Source organism: Colias philodice, chromosome 28 (genome assembly GCF_061535455.1).
Source record: "Colias philodice isolate Cphi_HAF_F1 chromosome 28, ilColPhil1 Martin Lab GWU primary, whole genome shotgun sequence".
Lineage (NCBI taxonomy): Eukaryota > Metazoa > Arthropoda > Insecta > Lepidoptera > Pieridae > Colias > Colias philodice.
In genome coordinates, this window is record NC_143113.1 from 2,014,529 (window position 1) to 2,034,035 (window position 19,507).

A 19,507-nucleotide genomic window follows, 5' to 3' on the forward strand; every position below is an offset into this window, starting at 1 on the left:
GAAATTCTTCTCTATCCATTTCTTCGAGTTCAGAAAGAATATATCCAACAGTCACATTAGTTCTTGGAATGACAATTTTCTTCAATACGTTCAATCTCCTGCCGACAAACATTGATATTTAACTTTGATCCGTTATATATAGGAGTTCAAAAATTTCATCTTTAAAGCTGCCATTACAATTCACCCTTGACCTTCTTCTAAGGACTTCTATAACGGAGTTCCGTAAGGAGTAAAAACACGATTTTATTTTCTTGGTAATGTTTGTAATTGTATAAAGTTAAAATTTATGTCAGTATCTACTACGTCAATATTTTTTTTTTGTTTTTAATACAAGTTTTGAGCTATTCTTGCTAGTAATACAAGTCTAATTGGTTTATTTATATTGATGTTTTACTTTTGATTTCTTTAGGAGCAAAAGAAACGCTTTCCTTAACTTTATTCTTTTTAGCTTTTGTTTTGATCAATTCATCGTTTGATCGTGATTTATTTACTAATTTGGACGATATTGATGACTTTTTGTTGGAGACTTCGTTCTCTGAAACTTTCAAATTGAAACTTACGCACGATTGCGAGTTTCCAGTACGTACATATTGACATTTTGGACAACCAGGCATAGCTGGATGGGAGTTATTTAGAGATATTGATATATATTCATCGCTTGAACTGATAAATTCCATATCTAAATCTGTCGATAGTAAAGTAACGGATGACATACAGAATCGCTCCACTGGCTCTGACATTTGCGATACAGGAGTTATAGGCAAGGATTTAACTTGTCTTTTAGAAACTTCATTGAAAAAGCTTTTGTCATTACTATTTATACTAATAACACCGACAGTCCTCGAACCAGAATATGGATTAGACTTATCTGATGTTTGTGAAGGTTGATTTGTGGTACTAATATTCGTAGATGCAGCCGATTTTCCTCTCACTGGTGTTTTAACTTCTCGTTTAATCTTTATTACTTTCTTCTGTTCTGAAATGGTGCCATCTTCATTTTTAGTTCGAGTTATTTTTATAATTTCTTTTTCTTCAGTTTCAAATGTACCCAATTCGATGTCGGACTGAATTTGACTGTACACTTCAGACGTTCCAGGTTCTTGTATTCTGGCTGATTTAAAAGTATCCTTCGATGGTTCTTTCATAGTAAATTCAGTTTGACTAATTACAGGACTGATGACAGGTGGTTCTTTTAATGGTTCTGCTTCTTCAGCTTTTGCCGTTTTCCGTTGGCGCTCTTCTAAATATTTCATTCTACATTCACAACATAATGTATCAATGTCAATTTCCAATTCAGCATCTTCAAAATCCATTTCATCTGGGTAACGTATTTGCTCTCTTAGTTCTTCTGCTGTGCGTAAGAAATCATTTATATTTGTAGCAAGTACACCTTCTTCATTCAATCCCTTCGTAATTTCCATAATCTCGTTTATCTGAGCTTTCAAATCTTCTAATTTTTGTTCTTGTAGAGCCTTTTCATCTTCTTCAAGAGGAATGTCTTTAATAACATTGCCACAAATGGAACACCTATTTGTATCATCTTCAACCGGAGGTAGAGGAGTTATTTTTCTTTTAACTTTAGGTTTTTTAGGTTCTTCAATCTTCGGTTTCTCTGTCTTATCCTCTTTCGCAGCGCGTATTTTTCTTTTAATATCGAGGACTTTTTTGAGCCTGAAGAATTCTTCTCTAGCTAGCTCTTCCAATTCATTATTTATGTATCCCATCGTTACATTCGTTTTGGGTATGACGATCTTACCCAGCACGTTTTGTTTCCTGCAGACAATGTATTTTGTTCGATATCGGATTCATTAACTGCCGATGACTCTCTTCCAAATAAGGACTGTACGTCTATTAATTTGCAAAAAACTCCTCTTGGTTGAATAAACCTATCAGTTGAACTGAGAAGTGACTTTGAATAACGAGTGTATATTTTTTTTAGAATATAGCCATTCTGACGATGAACTCTTTTGTAATTGTAAAAAATTTTTCAATGTCATCGTCTAGTTCTTAATTGAAAAGTAAATAATAGCAATAACTTCAAATTTCGCAAATATAATTTATCTAATCATCAGTATCAAAATATGTTAAATATTTAGAACAACAGTCACGATTTAAAGGGGCAAGTTTTTCAAGTTTTACGTTATTACCGTATTGAACTATGAACGACGAAAATTTATTTAAAGGGTCAATACAGAATTATTAGGACAAAGATAAAATACTATGTCTGGTAGAAGGTGGAAAAATTTTGAATAAATAGGTCAGTGAAAGAGACATAAAATACATATTTTATAGGACAAATTTTTAGGTAATAATAAACAACTAATACTGAGCGAATTGTGTATGTAACGTGAAGTATGTTTTGTAAAGGAAATGATATAATATTAAAGCTCATTAATAATGCTAACCCGTTCACAGAAGTTATACTCATCTCTAAGATATTTAAGTGCTTAGAAGTCAATGAAATTCTGTCTCATCGTCAAGAGGTTACAATAGTTTATGTTAATACCTATGTACGTAGTACCTTATACCATAGAATAACCATAAAATTATAATCACTACGATTACATTATAACAATAATAATGTCCAACGTAACGGTGACGAAACGACCACAATCTGACAAAAATGATTGCCATGAAATTTAGAATAATGTCCGTGAATGTGTGAAAAATAATGTTTAGAAGACTTGAGCTAAGAAAACATGATAGATAAATCTTAATTTCATTTTATATTGTATTAGTAAACATACTGTGTTTCTGCTCTGTGTCAAAATATTAAAGGTTAAAACATTATATTTATTCTTACCTAAATTACGCCAATAATAAGTAGGTTCATTATATTTTCTATAATTTAAATAATTTGCGTTTCATACTTTTGCAACACTGCCACTGAATGCCTTATTCCGTACAAAAAAATAATTATTATTCTATTTCAAATAGAACTGACTTCTTTACACCAAAAAATAATATTTCAAGGATACATATTCAAGACGTTTCACCATATTCAGAATTTCTGAATCAAAAACTAATTTATCAACAGAAAACGTATCATAATCGAATACAATCAAAATAATTCAAAATATAAAGAACGTCAGTTTCAAAAAGCATAGATAAAAAAGGATCTGAGCATAGACAAGATATATCGTAGCACAGATTAGGTAAAAAGAATTTGTCAGATTAATAAAAAAATAGATATTAAAAAAAATCGTATGATTGATAAAAACAGATACAAAAAAGAAAATTCGTATGATTGATAATAAAATAGGTTAAGTAAATAGAAAATTCGTAGGTTTGATAAAAAAAATTGGCCGTCCAGTCCTTAGAGAGACGGAAGGAAGGGTGAGTTCATCGGCAGCTTGGCCCATCGGCCATAACTAAATACACTAAACTATAATACAAATAACATCTAACGAAGACGGATTTTAATAGAGCCTTTGTTAAAGTTACCTTTCCCAAACATATTTTATATGATTTCCTTAATTTAACACGAACAAGACTAGGTACGCGAAAACAACAGTAACAACAGTTCTAACAGTTTTAAGTACAACAAATCTTGCAAGATTCATAATTTTCACGATAAACATTAAAATTTTCATAACTTGCAATACTCTTTAATCGTAGGAAATCTTAATACTATTATAAAGGCGAAAGTTTGTATGGATGTATGGATGTATGGATGTTTGTTACTCTTTCACGTAAAAACTACTGAACCGATTACAATGAAATTTAGCACACATATAGAGGGTAACTTGGATTAACACATAGGATAGGTTTTATCCCGGAACTCCCACGGGAACGGGAACTATGCGGGTTTTCCTTTGAAAACGCGGGCGAAGCCGCGGGCGGAAATCTAGTATGTAATAAATAGCAATCAATATAAGTATTTTAGTAGATGATAATATAAAAATATACCTCATCTCACAAAAAATTGGGATAGCATTGACAGTCGCATTTCAAACGATACATCACTGATTCACTAAAAATGTATTGTGCAAAAATTTCGTGAACGTCATCAAATTTAAAATGTATTGAGAGAAAAAATAACGGCTAATTTCGCTTATGCTGATATTGTCTTACCAACAGTATATACCTACCATGTTTTGTTTTCTATGCTTTTCTATCATACTGATAAGATCAAAAAATCATACATTGTAACCTATGTTAATTAATTTCCAAATACAAATCACATATCCGTCTCCGTAAGATGATAAAAGAAAACATTCTAATACGAGATCACATACAAGAGAAACATAAATGCAAAAATCAAATTTTTAAGTCTAATAATATTTCAGGAAAATTTAAACTAAAGTTATGTGAACTGATTGTCATGAAATAAGACACTAGCTGTGCTCCGCGGTTTCACCCGCATTGCTCCGCTCCTGTTGGTCTTAGCGTGATGATAAATAGCCTATAGCCTTCCTCGATAAATGAGCTATCTAACACCGAAATAATTTTCAAGTCGGACTAGTAGTTCCTGAGATAAGCGCGTTCAAACAAACAAACTCTTCAGCTTTATAATATTAGCATAGATAAGTTGGAAATAGCTGTTTAGCTATTATTCAGTGACTGTGCAACCAACAGAAAATAATACTTCAGTTAAAGTTTTCGTACCGATAATTTTTAAGCAACTATGTCCTAGAATATTAAATTTGTTTCTGTAAATCTTATTTAAGAAGATAATAATCTAGTAATTCATATTGATGGAGTAAGAAATGAACAAAAATAAACAGATCTCGTATTAAAATATATAGGAGATAATAATTCTACACTTCTACTTGAACTTTTGAGGGCTATTTATGGAGAGCATAATTCACTAGAATCGCTAGAAATAATTCTGCACATCTCTTGATACAACATCGATACAAGGATGTAACTTATAAATTTTAACATCTATATTATTAATTATTAACAATATAAAAAGATATTTTATCTTTGATACAAAAAATACCCATGATAGCTTATATCATAATTTCTTGCCGCCTTTTTTTAGATATACGCCAAATTTATCTTGAAGATGTTGTAAAATTAATACCAGCTGATCAATTTTATAATCATTATCAACAATACTGTCAAATTGATTAGCACAATTTAATCTTATCAGAATTTTATTAACTGAGATAACGACACCGAAAGTAACTTGCTTCATAACAGAAATAATCATAAAATTAAACAAGCAACCAGCCTTCAAAAGTTCAATTCAAAAGTATCAAACTACATTTGCCAACAGCATACACCACGTAATTCCAATCCCTAACCAACGACACAAAATCAAAACACACATCCATTGCGTGTTTTCCTACACATTTTAATAAGGAGCATCAAACAAATTACGCAGTGTATTGCAAATTATCATCAACACATACTTGGTAGCGGCCTTGTTCGACAGTTCGACCATGATGAAGTTGGAACGTACAGACATCATCATGATGAGTCGCTTCAGAAGTTCCAGCCAGGCCTTCTTCGTCTCCAGTATCGTTTGACCACCCTTTTCTATGCCCAAGTGAACGTATGGTTTCGCTTCCGTCTGTATACGAAATGGTATGGTCATTTTGATAATAAGATATTTTCATTTACTTTATAACCCGGCGATGCTTACTGTCTTACCACAAAAAAACGTTAGACAGGGTTTATATTTAAGCGCGGGTTCTCTCGTATTTCACATAGACAACTATTAAAGTGACAGATCCCTGGTTTAAAATTAGACTGTGTTTAAATTGTTTTATGATAATATGTACTATGAATATTTAATCTATGTCTATGACAATAATTCTAAAAGTGCTTCTAGAAGAAGTTTAATTGAAGAAAATATACATGTTACATTTTGAATTAGAAACTTCAATGACCATTATATTTTCTCAAAATCTGTCTAAATGAAAACTAAGAAATCCTTTTTGCATTACACTCACGACTTTATTGTACTCTTACAATAAATTTCAATAAAGAAGTTGCTGCTTATTAAAATTGACAACTATGACGTCATAATATGGAGTCCGAATCGATACTATTTTTCCTACTAGATGTAACAGTAGGTATCTTGCGTGCATGTGTAAGCGCAGCGCGAATACTCTTCTTTATTTCAGTTTACAAACATGCAAACATGTACAATTTAAATTATTATAATAAATATTGATTACCTCCATTATATCGTGAAGAATAACTTTGACACCAGATACAGCCTTCGTAGACGGTATGACTATCACTCCGGCCTGAGGAAATAGTATAGATTTAAATCTATATTAGTTGAGCTGTTTTGCCGTATACTACGAGTAAACATACAAACATACAGATATCGAATATAACACAATATAATGCAATCATTACAAAATATTGTACGTTTCGACAGAATTATAAAAAAAAGACGTGTGGCACTCGGGGACTGCCGCGGTAAAGCTATTGCATGCTATGCCTTCAAGCCACACCTCCGTGCCCGTCGGAGTGGGGAGCGTGAGGTTTTTCGTTACGGAATTTCTGGATTCGGTCCCCGCGCTCAAGGTCCGCGATAGAAGCTATGCAATAGCTTAATATTTTCATTTCGGTATAGTGACAAAATAATATTCTCCTATAATTCTCAAGATGTGTTATATTTATTATAAATTCCTTTTAAATATTTTTGTTAAAATTAATTTTCCATGTAGGAATGGAATGCTAAATAATCCTATCTTATTGAACGTTTAATAATAAAATTATATCATCCAAATTCCAAAACTTACTCTAAGGATCGGTTGTGATACAATTTTGTCTATAAAATGAAAAAATATGAAGAACCAATAATTCACTCAGAATAATATCTTTTATCTAATTTATAATACAGTATTTCTTTATTAAAACAGTATAATTTATATTATTATAATAAATAAAAAAGTAAAACATATCGCCCCCGGGTGGGCTCGAACCACCAACCTTTCGGTTAACAGCCGAACGCGCTAGCCGATTGCGCCACGGAGGCGTTGTGAAATAATGCGAAATTATGGATATATTTCTACTGATACTTTTTATCGTATTCTTCTCTTAGCAAATGTATTGTTTGATAAGATTATACTATAAAATCGTTTAAACAAGTGTTACTTATTAAAATGACATCATTTACGTAAATAATAACAATATTCTTGTAATTAACATGTTTATGGAAGATAAAATAAATTCATAATTTTATTAAATTATTAGGAGTGATTGTAAAATAGTATTTGAATTTAATTATAATACGAATAATATGATTAACACGTCACATATTATTTCATTAATTAATTACATACATTTTGCATGCATAATTAATATCTAATTATAAGGATGTCATGTTATCAATGTGTGTATAAATACTCTACATAGCATATCTATCCTACTAATATTATAAATACGAAAATTTGTATGTTTGTTACATCTTCACGCTAAAACTGCTCAACCGATTTTATCGCGAACGGAAACTAGGTATGCGGGTTGTCCTTTGATTACGCGGGCGAAAAGCTTGTACATACATAATATTACATTAGTAAAAGATGAATACTATAATATAATATTATCTCCATTTAATTTGAATAAATTACCTTTTTAGGAACATCCTCTATCACCATTTGGTTTAGATGCGGGTAGAAATATCGACAACGGGCTAGCAGTATGAACGCATTGCTAAGGTCGTCAGCAAAACCCTTGTAGAGACTGCAAAAAAATCATTTATTATAAAACTGTACCAAAATATACAATTAAATCAGATTAAGAAGAAGCATGCTCGTTTAAAGTAAATTAAATCAAATCAAATATGTTTATTTGGTCGTATGTGGTAAGTACCTACCTAGAAGAGAAACTTTATAGTAGGTTTTAAAAACTTTTTTGCGATGGCAAATTAGATTTAAATTTTAATCCTTACTTCCTAACTAAGTCAAGAGGGGAAAATATGTTTGTTTGACCTTCATTATCTTCACTATGATTTTTGTGTCAAGAGACAGGACTAGATAGTAGATACTAGATAGCAATACATACGCTCCTTTTTAAATCTAGCCGCCGCTGTATCCATTACATGTAGCCTGTAGCAAGCATGGTCCATTCCATCAGTTTTCTGCGAAGGAACGCCAGGTGAAGACGGTCTCCGATCTACTACATAACATATCTAGGAACTTACGCATCCAACTCGCCAGCTAGTCGCCTCAGTTCCCTGCCGGAAGCCAGCATGGTCCATTTCATCAGTTTCCTGCCAAGGAACGCCAGGTGGAGTCGGTTTCTCATCTGCTGTAGCGCGACTAGAGACGGCATGCAGGGGTACCGTGTGACGCCGAAGGTGTTATCTTCCTCCTCTGTAAGATTATTTTTATAGTGCCACAAGGTTTCCGGTTTTAGTAATAAAATTAGTAAAGACTTCTTCTTGAGTATATGTAGGTATTATAAAAGCTCCATCAAAATCTGTTGCGTAATTTTAAGATCTAAGGATGCGGAAAGTGGCTTTGTTTTATACTATGTAGTGATTAGCTGTTCCCCGCGATTATACCCGCATTGCTCCGCTCCTATTGGACTTAGCGTGATGATATACATATAGCCTTCCTCGATAAATAGACTATCACAGTGAAAGAATTCAAATCGGACCAGTTGTTCTGGAGATTAGCGCCTTCAAGCAAACGAATGAACAAACACAGCTTTATAAATTTGGAATTTTTTGGTTTTACACTCTCCCAATCCTTTTAGCAATAATTCAAGTAATTTTTTTTGTATCTGTTTCTATTTTGGTCGCTATTAATTCTCTTTAAAACTCTATTTGAAACCATCCTAATATATATATAATAATATTATGATTTAACTTACCATCGTCGTCCTTCATTTTTGTAGTTGGTTAAATGCGTTGAAAGAAAAATAAATAAATTAATAACTATGTCGGGTGTTTATTCTAATTTGGCGGTAGAAAAATATCTTTTGCAACATTTTTCATGGTTTTTTATGCATTTTTTACTATTTAAAATTTATCTTGGGCAATTTTGTGTGAATTTTTTGACATTTTTGTTTTCTGATAGAATATTTGTTGACAGCGTGAAGAAATAAAAATAAATGGGAATGTGCAAAGAGTATTAGCAACATAAGTATTAATAATCTATAATAAAAAAAAGAATCGCAAATAACTCGAGAACGGCTGATCCGATTATGTTATTTTTTTATAATATTCCTTGAAGTACGATGATGGTTCTTATGGAGAGAATACATAAACATATACCACAGGCAAAGACGGGGCGGAAAGCTAGTATAATAAATAAAATTCTCGTGTTATTGACTCGAGAATTTTATTTATAACTAGCGGTCCGCCCCGGCTTCGCCCGTGGTACATATGAAAAATAGATGTTGGCCGATTCTCAGACTTACCCGATATGCACAGAAAATTTCATGAGAATCGGTCCACCCGTTTCGGAGGAGTATGCAGACTAACATTGTGACACGAGAATTTTATATATAAGATAAGAGATAATAGAGAATTTTATCAATTTGTTACTTAGGTACCATACTCCTTCGAAACGGCTCTACAGGGTAAATCTGAGTATCAGACAACACTGAGGCAGCTAGATTATACTATAAATAATAATGCATAAATAATTGAAGTCCCATGTCCCCTAGTGGGGTAAGGGGCAGATGCATTATACATCTGTTTCACTGATCGATTTTCTTTAGGGACAAGTTGGTGATCAGCCTTCTGTGTCCTGCCAGACCGAGACATTTTTTTTCTTCGTCTCCACCGGGAATCGAACCCAGGACCCGGCGGCGCAGGGCGGCTAGTGAGTCATACACTTTATAGATATTCTGTCTCTTATTACTTATAAATAAAACCAATCAATGTAACAAATACCTAAATATTTATTTATAACTTTACTAGATTTCCGCCCGCGGCTTCGCCCGCGAATTCAAAGGAAAACCCGCATAGTTCCCGTTCCCGTGGGATTTCCGGGATAAAACCTACCCCATGTTCATTGTAATCGGGTCAGTAGTATTTGCGTGAAAGAGTAACAAACACACACACACACACACACACATCCTCACAAACTTTCGCATTATATTAGTAGGATTAAAACTGCTTTTTACATTATCTCTCTGATTATTTTTTAATTTATCTATCAAATAAAATACTTAATTGAATAAATAATAATATTACCTTCACAATCGCCTAACAACGGTTTAGAGCAATCTTCCGTATCCTCTCACGGAACCGTTGTATTAAGTTCTCTTCTGAATAATTATTTCTGAGAAACACGAAAATATTATATATAAGGTTATTTATTATGCATACCATGTTTAAATATAAAATATAGAAATTTTACCCACAAAGAGAAATTTTCCTGACGTATAGAAATTTTCTTTGTTTATAGAAATTTTCCTTTCTTATAGAAATTTTCCGGCTTATAGAAATTTCCTGTCTCAAATACAAGGAAATTTTCCTGGCCTATAAACATTTTCCTGACTTATACAGAGCTTTCCATGTGATTTGAGCTTTTTGTTACATTGAGCTTTCCATGTGATTTGAGCTATTTGTGAAATTGAGCTTTCCGTGTGATTTGAGCTATTTGTGAAATTGAGCTTTCCATCTGATTTGAGCTGTTTGGTAAATAGAGCTTTCCATGTGATTTGAGCTTTTTGGTAAATTGAGCTTTCCATGTAATATGAGCTTTTTGTGAAATTGAGCTTTCCATATGATTTGAGCTATTTGTGAAATTGAGCTTTCCATATGATTTGAGCTATTTGTGAAATTGAGCTTTCCATATGATTTGAGCTATTTGTGAAATTGAGCTTTCCGTGTGATTTGAGCTATTTGTGAAATTGAGCTTTCCATATGATTTGAGCTGTTTGTGAAATTGAGCTTTCCATATGATTTGAGCTATTTGTGAAATTGAGCTTTCCGTGTGATTTGAGCTATTTGGTAAATTGAGCTTTCCATGTGAATTGATTGGCCATGTCAGATTAAAACGAATATTTCGCAATAAAAGGTAGCCTATGTCCTTTCTCGGGTATCAAAATATCTCCATACCAAATTTCATGCAAATTGGTTCAGTAGTTTAGGCATGATTGAGTAACAGACAGACAGACAGAGTTACTTTCGCATTTATAATATTAGTATGGATTTATAAAGAATAAGAAAGGCATAGTTTGTACAAGAGGCGGCCTAATATTGTTTATCTTATTCAAAATTATGAATAAACTTATCAATATAAACCAATCAATGTAACAAAAAAAATGGTTTGAGACGATTGACTCTAACTCGTGTTACAAATAGTTTAGTAGCGATGTCCTCTCTAGTACGTAGTACATAGTAACTCAATGCTTTGTGTCTTTTTTTAATTTAAATTTATGTTTTTCTATTAACTAATAAAATAAAAGCAAATTAATGGATTACGTTCACGCTTAATTGATATGTTAATAAGTTTCATTAAAACTTTGCATTAAAATATATATAATACTTTAACCACGACATTAATTAGAAACTTGAAAACTAATTACAGAAATCAATTAATAAACATTGAGTTACTATGTACAATACCTCAATGTTAATAAACAGAAATCTTGAAGAGACAATTAATCATTAATCCTTTACTATTGAAACTACTTTATTTTCTTAAGTTTTTAATTTATTTAATAATAAATAAATATTATAGGACATTATTACACAAATCGACCTAGTCCCACAGTAAGCTCAATTAAGGCTTGTGTTGTGGGTACTAGGCGACGACGATAAATATAATATTTAATAAATACATATATAGATAATAACACCCAGACGGCAGACCCAAGAACAAATAATTGAGTTCATCACACAAATATTTGCCCTGACCGGGGATCGAACCCGGGACCGTCGGCTCAGTAGGCAGTTAGTTACTTTTAACACTGCGCCAACCGCGTCGTCAAATTTAAAATTTGATTATACTGAATCAGATATCTGAAATAAGAATTTACTAATTCATAGACAGAGGAAATTATTTTTTGGTTTGTATCTATTAATCTATTCTTATATATAAAAATGAATCGCAAAATGTGTTGGTAAGCGCATAACTCGAGAACGGCTGAACCGATTTCGATAATTCTTTTTTTATTATATTCCTTGAAGTACGAGGATGGTTTTTATGTAGAGAAAACGTAAATATGTACCACGGGCGAAGCCGGGGCGGACCGCTAGTACTATAATATTATAAAGCTGAAGAGTTTGTTTGTTTGTTTGAACGCGCTAATCTCTGGAACTACTGGTCCGATTTGAAAAATTATTTCGGTGTTAGATAGCCCATTTATCGAGGAATGTTATAGGCTTATATAATATCATCACAGTTAGAGTTTAGACCAACAGGAGTGGAGCACTACGGGTAAAACCGCAAGGCACAGCTAGTTGGTAATATATTTGACGACGCGGTTGGCGCAGTGGTAAAGTAACTGCCTAATGAGCCGACGGTCCCGGGTTCGATCCCCGGTCAGGGCAAATATTTGTGTGATGAACTCAATTATTTGTTCTTGGGTCTGGGTGTTATCTATATATGTATTTATTAAATATTATATTTATCGTCGCCTAGTACCCACAACACAAGCCTTAATTGAGCTTACTGTGGGAGTAGATCGATTTGTGTAATAATGTCCTATAATATTTATTTATTATTTATCCGTGGAATTAAATATGTACTAAATAGGTTAGGTACGTAATAAATAATACTTACAAGTTGTCACCAAAGTAATTTAAGTTTTACTACGTGTTTAATTAATTACATTAATCACTACATAGTATAAAACAAAGTCGCTTTCTCTGTCCCTATGTCACTTTGTATGCTTAAATCTTTAAAACTACGCAACGGAATTTGATGCGGTTTTTTTTAATAGATAAATATAATTTATTAGGTTTTAGACAAAGCGGGCGAAGCCGCGGGCGGTAAGCTAGTAAGGTAATAAAATAAGCATAATATTTACTGCCCTAAATATGATATAAAAAATATCAATATCTGAAAAAGTATTTTTCCGACTTCTAAATACTTAATTTCTGACACATAAATTAATTTAAAAATTATTACGAACACATTCTATGACACATAAATGACTTAGTACATAAACCACCCCTAGAACCTAGGTTTACCTAGGACCTACGAGGGTGCAACCCTAATGTACCTAGTTCTTTGATCTATCTCAATGGATATATGTCAAGCGGACGCCATTTTCTCTAAGACCAAGACGTTATGAGTACAATTTACTTACGTGCTTTTGATAACGTAATTTGCCATTATATGTTGAGATTATCCTTTTAGATTAATAAAAACGCTACAAGTTTTATTCGTTCTTGTATAAATAATTAGTTTTATATAAAAAATGATCTTTGTGTGGTTTTATAACTATGTAAATGCAACAACCTTTAATAAACATATACCCTTATATAATACTAGCTTTCCGCCCGCGGCTTCGCCCGTGCAGTCAAAGAAAAACCCGCATAGTTCCCGTTCCCGTGGGATTTCCGGGATTGCGTCATTTTCCCGGGATAAAAAGTAGCCTATGTCCTATCTAGGGTATCAAAATATCTCCATACCAAATTTCATGAAAATTGGTTCAGTAGTTTAGGCGTGATTGACTAACAGACAGACAGATTAACTTTCGCATTTATAATATTAGTATGGATACGTATTTAATAAACAAGTTTATCAGCTATTACTATTTATAAGTTTTCTGTTTTACTAGCCTAATTTCTAGGACAGCTGGACGATTTTTAAAATTACAAATTTATGCTACTGTTTCTTTCGTAGGTATATAATTTACACAACGAAGCGATAATAATATAAACAACTAGCGGTCCGCCCCGGCTTCGCCCGTGGTACATATTTCGCAATAAAAGGTATGTTCTTCTTCAGGGTCTAAAGATTGTCTGTGCCAAATTTCACCAAAATCGGTCCAGTAGTTTATGCGTGAAAACCATACATACATACATACAAACCTTTCCTCTTTATAATATTAGTATAGATTAATTGCAATCTAACTGCAGCGAAGTACACACGTAAAAGCTGCTGCTTGAAGTCCGTTAGGTGGTTAAAATCCTTAATTTTTATAACTTTTACTTAAACCAACAAAAAATTATATTAAGATCCATTTATAAGCAGAATCACGACATAATTTAAAACGAATTAACACTATAAATCAACATGATTTCACACATAATATAAAAACCATAACCTAGCCAACAAAAAACTTGAAACCCTATAAAACCACGCACAATACGACCATAGATCCGCCATACAAAATCAACACCCCTTACAAAGAGGGCTCTTACAACCGTACAGTATAAAAAATACTTATAAATGTGCTATATACATATATAAACCAGTTAGGAAGACCCCCCGCGCTGTCGATCTTGTGAACAAATTGTACAGCATGGTTCGATGATCAGGGGTCTTGTAAACTGGTCAGTGACGTGTCAAACCTTTACAATGCCTATTATTTAGAATAAAGATGCAGGGAAGCTCCTTTCACACCTCCCTCCTTGTGGTGTATTGCTGTAGAGAGTTTATCAGTCGATTTTTAATTAATTGGCGATTATTTTAATTACTATGTGATTCAAATAAGAATTAGATGCGCCATGTTGTGACGTCATAAGTTAGTTAATTATTGGCGATGGTAACTTTAATTATTAAGAGATTCAACGAAGAATAGAATCGATTCTGCGCCATGTTGTGACGTCATAGGTGTTTCAAATGAAATTATTTAGAAGAAATAGGTTGTACCTAGTGCCAGACTATTTTCATACTGAAATACATTAAATATCATAAAAAGACAGTCCTGCCGGTTCAGAGGAATTTCGTTAGAAACTATGTCACGAAATATTATACAGATGTTATTTACAATTCCAATTAATGTTCATTAAAATATATTTATAGTATTAGATGGTATTAGTAAGTAGATGTAACACAACTGCTTGATTGTATGTAGGTAGTAATTTTCTATCCAAAAACTGCGCAACGGAATATTTGAAGTGAAACTTTTTTTCGGGGTTGGAAAAAAATTTAGTGTAACATTTTTTCGTTACGCGTGACATTTTTCCGTTACGCCCCATCTTTTTCTTATCCCTACCACGCGTGATTCGACGTATTTCTGTAAAGTTGCATATGTTACGGCTAAAGGTAGGTGAGAACATAAACTTAAGATTAGCCGGCTACACTTAGGTTTATTTTCGACGAGATGTTAATGTTAGTTTGTTCTATCTTTAGCCGGCTAAACTTAAGTGTAACCGCAGGCCCGTGGCTAAAAATGTCGGGGTGGGTAGATTTGGTTACTATAATACATGTAAGGAACAGGGCGAGTGTTTTCTGGCACTTCGCCGGCTGCTGCCGCAGCACGCTCGCTGCGCTCGCTCGGCTCGTGCGGGTCTTAAGAGTTCTAACCTAACCTAACCTAGCCACCAGCTTTCTGCCCTGAGTCGGGGTGGGTAGATTTGGTTACTATAATACATGTAAGGAACAGGGCGAGTGTTTTCTGGCACTGTGCGGGCCCCTCAAGCCCTCCACCGGCCCGGCGCTAACCAAATCTAACAACCCCGACATTTTTAGCCACGGGCCTGCGGTTACACTTAAGTTTAGCCGGCTAAAGATAGAACAAACTAACATTAACACCTCGTCGAAAATAAACCTAAGTTTAGCCGGCTAATCTTAAGTTTATGTTCTCACCTACCTTTAGCCGTGACACATATATATATAGTAAATTATTTTTTGAAAAATAAGGTCATAAAGAAGTTTCACTTCTTACGTGTGTACACTAGTACACGCACACATTTTTTTATGATTCGGTAGATAAGAGTGATTCTCGAGAAAGGTTTGAGTGTATAATTTATTAGGTTTTAGACAAAGCGGGCGAAGCCGCATGCAGAAAGCTAGTAAATAAATAAAGAACACTCTACAATCCCCTACTCTGTAATGAAATCCACATTCACACCTATCTGTGGCTATTTGAGACCTGTGGGATATAATTAATCCATACAGCACCATTCAGAGCTTTTTATAATTAATTGTCGGGAGGAATTTAAGGTTTTTTTTTCATGTTTTGCAAAGTATCATTGTTTGGTGTTAGCTTATGAATGTGTGACTAAGGGCCGATTTTTCAATCCTTGGTTAAAACTTATTCATTCAATAACGTATTAAACTACCATTTCAAAAATGTATTGTAATTGTCCGTATTTGACAGTTTACAGGTGACATTTTAATATGTTCGTGTAATACTTTATTGGACGGATAAATTTTAACCAAGGATTGAAAAATCGTGATATAGATTAGATTAAACAATGGATAATAATAAAAATATTTTTCTATGTTTATATTTATGTGAAATCTAAACTTACTAATATTATAAAGCGGAAGAGGTTGTTTGTTTGAACGTGCTTATCTCAGGAACTGCTGGTCGAGTTTTTATCGAGGAAGGCTATAAGGCTATATATCATCACGCTTATACCAACTGGAGTGGAGCGGGTAGAACCGCAGGGCACAGCTACTATTAAATACTTAAGTATGTGTAATTTATAAATAATGTAACATATTGAAGAATAAAGAAACAATTTTATATTTTTTATTAATAAAAATATGATTATTTCATTTACCTATATTAAATAGTTTTATTTTGGTAATAATAATAAAAAATGTAGGTAATAAAATATGAATTTGAGTGTTTTTCTCAGAAAACTTAAAAAAAATCGATTAGACCCACAAATAAAGACGTGTTTTCGCCAGCGAAGTTAAGGGCCGTCAGATCGAGTGCTGTCAAGTGTACTTGGCACACGCAACGTGTCACTTACTGATGCACTGGATTTTTTTTTATAATTAATCTTGGGTAACTATGAAAAGACAATTTCAAGAAATTTGAGATAAATAATTGTTTAGAATTGAAACAGACAAAAGATCTGTTAGTAATTAAGAATCTTCAATTGTTTTTGAGTCGTCAATAAAGAATAAAAACGCATTTTATGAAGATAGAAGTGATGTCTTTTACGTAAAAAGAGTAAAAATATAGTTTTTTATGGTCATTGTCACACACAGGCATAGACATTTTTTGTTATTTTGTAATTAACACATAGGCTTTGGTCCAAATAGGTACCCTGTAAGCTAAACTGCGGTCTGAATCTTGAAATATTTAACCAGTAGATATCTATACTAATATTATAAAGCTGAAGAGTTTGTTTCTTTGTTTGTTTGTTTGAACGCGCTAATCTCGGGAACTACTGGTCCGATTTAAAAAATTCTTTCGGTGTTAGAAAGCTCATTTATCGAGGAAGGTTATAGGCTATATATCATCACGCTACGACCAACAGGAGCGGAGCCACGGGGGTGAAACCGCGGGGAGCAGCTAGTCATGAATATAACTGAAAGTCCATATCATGAAAATAAATGAAAGTACCTACATACTAAACAATACAATCAAATCACTAATAAAATCCATCGCCAACTGTCTTTCATAATAATTAAAAAATCATGTCGTCAATTTCCCCGCCACAAACACAAAATGTGAGGTTTTGTCAAAGTGAAAATATTTGCGGCTCATTCAAGGCTCATTTCTTCTAAATTGTGTCTTAAATGAAAGCTAGTTGTTACATAATTAAAAAAATCAATACATCAATTTTCCCCCCACAAACATGTAGGTACCAAAAGTGAGGTTATGTGAAAGTGAAATTGTGGCCCATTCCTAAAAGCTAGGTGAAGTCAGGTAACACAATTAGCCTTTCAATTTCGTACCATTAGACTGCCTTAAGGTCTCACCACAAACTGAATTACCTTCCGAAAAGTGTTATTTGGGACGTTTGATTAGGCTTTCAGAGAAATATTTTCTCTGTCTTGCTTTAAGAGAAATCTCTAATCTGCTTTAGGTATACTAAATATATATGTATATTCATTACTTTCATTTTTAAACATATTTTAAGCTATTGCATAGCCTCTATCGCGGGCCTTGAGCGCGAGGACCGAATCCAGAAATTCCGTAACGAAAAAACCTCACGCTCCCCACTCCGACGGGCGCGGAAGTGTGGCTTGAAGGCATAGCATGCAATGTGATGCAATAGCTTTACCGCGGCAGTCCCCGAATGCCACACGTCTATTTTTTCTTGTAAATATAAAAAACTTCAAAATACAAAAACCGAATTGTTGTCTATGATCGCTGTCACTATTTTTCATCTGTGGCTATTGTAAACATAGATAATGCACATTGCACACGTCACGTCACTTAGCGCGTCTCTTTGGCATACATCGATTGAAAACGGGGTTCTTCCCGGTTCTTCCCTAGAATCACATTAATGCACCATGTGGTCTAATTTAACTAGAAAAGTGTGTACCTAGGCCGCCCCTAGTGAGATCAAAGACGTTCATAGAGTTAGAAAGGTATAGACATGCTTCGTCCTAATAAATATCAAAATTTTGTCAACAGCAGAAATGTGTTTATCAATTAAATCTGAAAAGTCTTTGAGGAATTACAAAAATAAGAATGTAATGTTAATAAATGCACTGAAGTTTTGAATTATTTATTTAAGTGACTGTATTATAAGTCACTTTACCTGTATGTATTCTGTTAAATTTATGTAAGTATAATCATGTAAATGTAAATTGTGAACAAAAGTATCTATAATCTTATTCCATACCAAAATCGATGAAAATTTTCAGTTAAATTATTATTATTGATTTTATAACATTCCCAAATAAAATACTATTTACTTATAAACTAAATTTTAAAGCAAAAAAAATGTTGTGTGGTTTTATGAAACCACGGTAAAAGTGAAACTTAGGCACAAAATTATCGTATTTGTACGATAATAACTATCGTAAGGTTCGACCGTCACGCGACATGCGCTACACAGACCAAAAAGTTTGAGACGATGTAATAAAAGTTTCACTTTAATAAGATGGATAAGCATGAAGTGCACCAGGCTAATTAATTTCATAACTTTGTACCAATTATATAAAGTATCCTGTTCAAAGTATAACTTATTAAAACTTCGGAATCATATCAAACTAGTTTTACTTCAACGTAGCATCTTTCATTAACTAGGCCACAAAGCCTTTTTTTATAATCTTCATTATTCTGATAATTTTTTTTTTATATTTGTGTACTATTTCTTTTGAAGTGTTAATAAAACATATTATCTAGAGTATTATTGGCAATAGCTAAACAATTACGACTCAATATTACAATACAGTTCAAGAAAACAACGTAATAATTTGTAGGAACCTTTCTACCTTTCAACTAATGAAATGAAATGAAATGAAATAAATTTATTTGTCCATTATATGATTTACAATTAATGTACGACAGTGGGTCCCAAACTAAGTGAAATACTTTAATGTTGTTTTTTTTTTTCAGGAGACTATATTAATCTGGAGCGCAAAGTAAAAATTTCTAAGGACTGATTTAATTCCAACTTTGTACACATAAAAAGGAAACAATAATTGAGTTTATCTTATTATCCCGGAACTACCACGAAACGAAATAGAAAAGAGCGTGTTTGTTAGTCTTTTTTAACTGTATTTATTTTATAATTATTATTAAAACTTTGCGAACTAATATTTTC

The 19,507-nt window shown here is 33.0% G+C and overlaps 1 long non-coding RNA gene and 1 other non-coding gene across 2 annotated transcripts in view; both read right to left on the reverse strand.

Annotated features, from left to right (window-relative positions):
* Window positions 1-15,661, reverse strand: part of LOC149476203 (uncharacterized) — a 201,351-nt gene extending 185,690 nt beyond the window's left edge. The window contains exon 1 of the long non-coding RNA XR_016317871.1: window positions 15,126-15,661. This is a non-coding gene — a long non-coding RNA (uncharacterized LOC149476203). The remainder of the gene's footprint in view (window positions 1-15,125) is intronic.
* On the reverse strand, window positions 6,870-6,943 carry TRNAN-GUU (transfer RNA asparagine (anticodon GUU)). Its single transcript has one exon. It is a non-coding gene; the product is annotated as a tRNA-Asn (tRNA).
* Window positions 15,662-19,507: the final 3,846 nt, after the last annotated feature.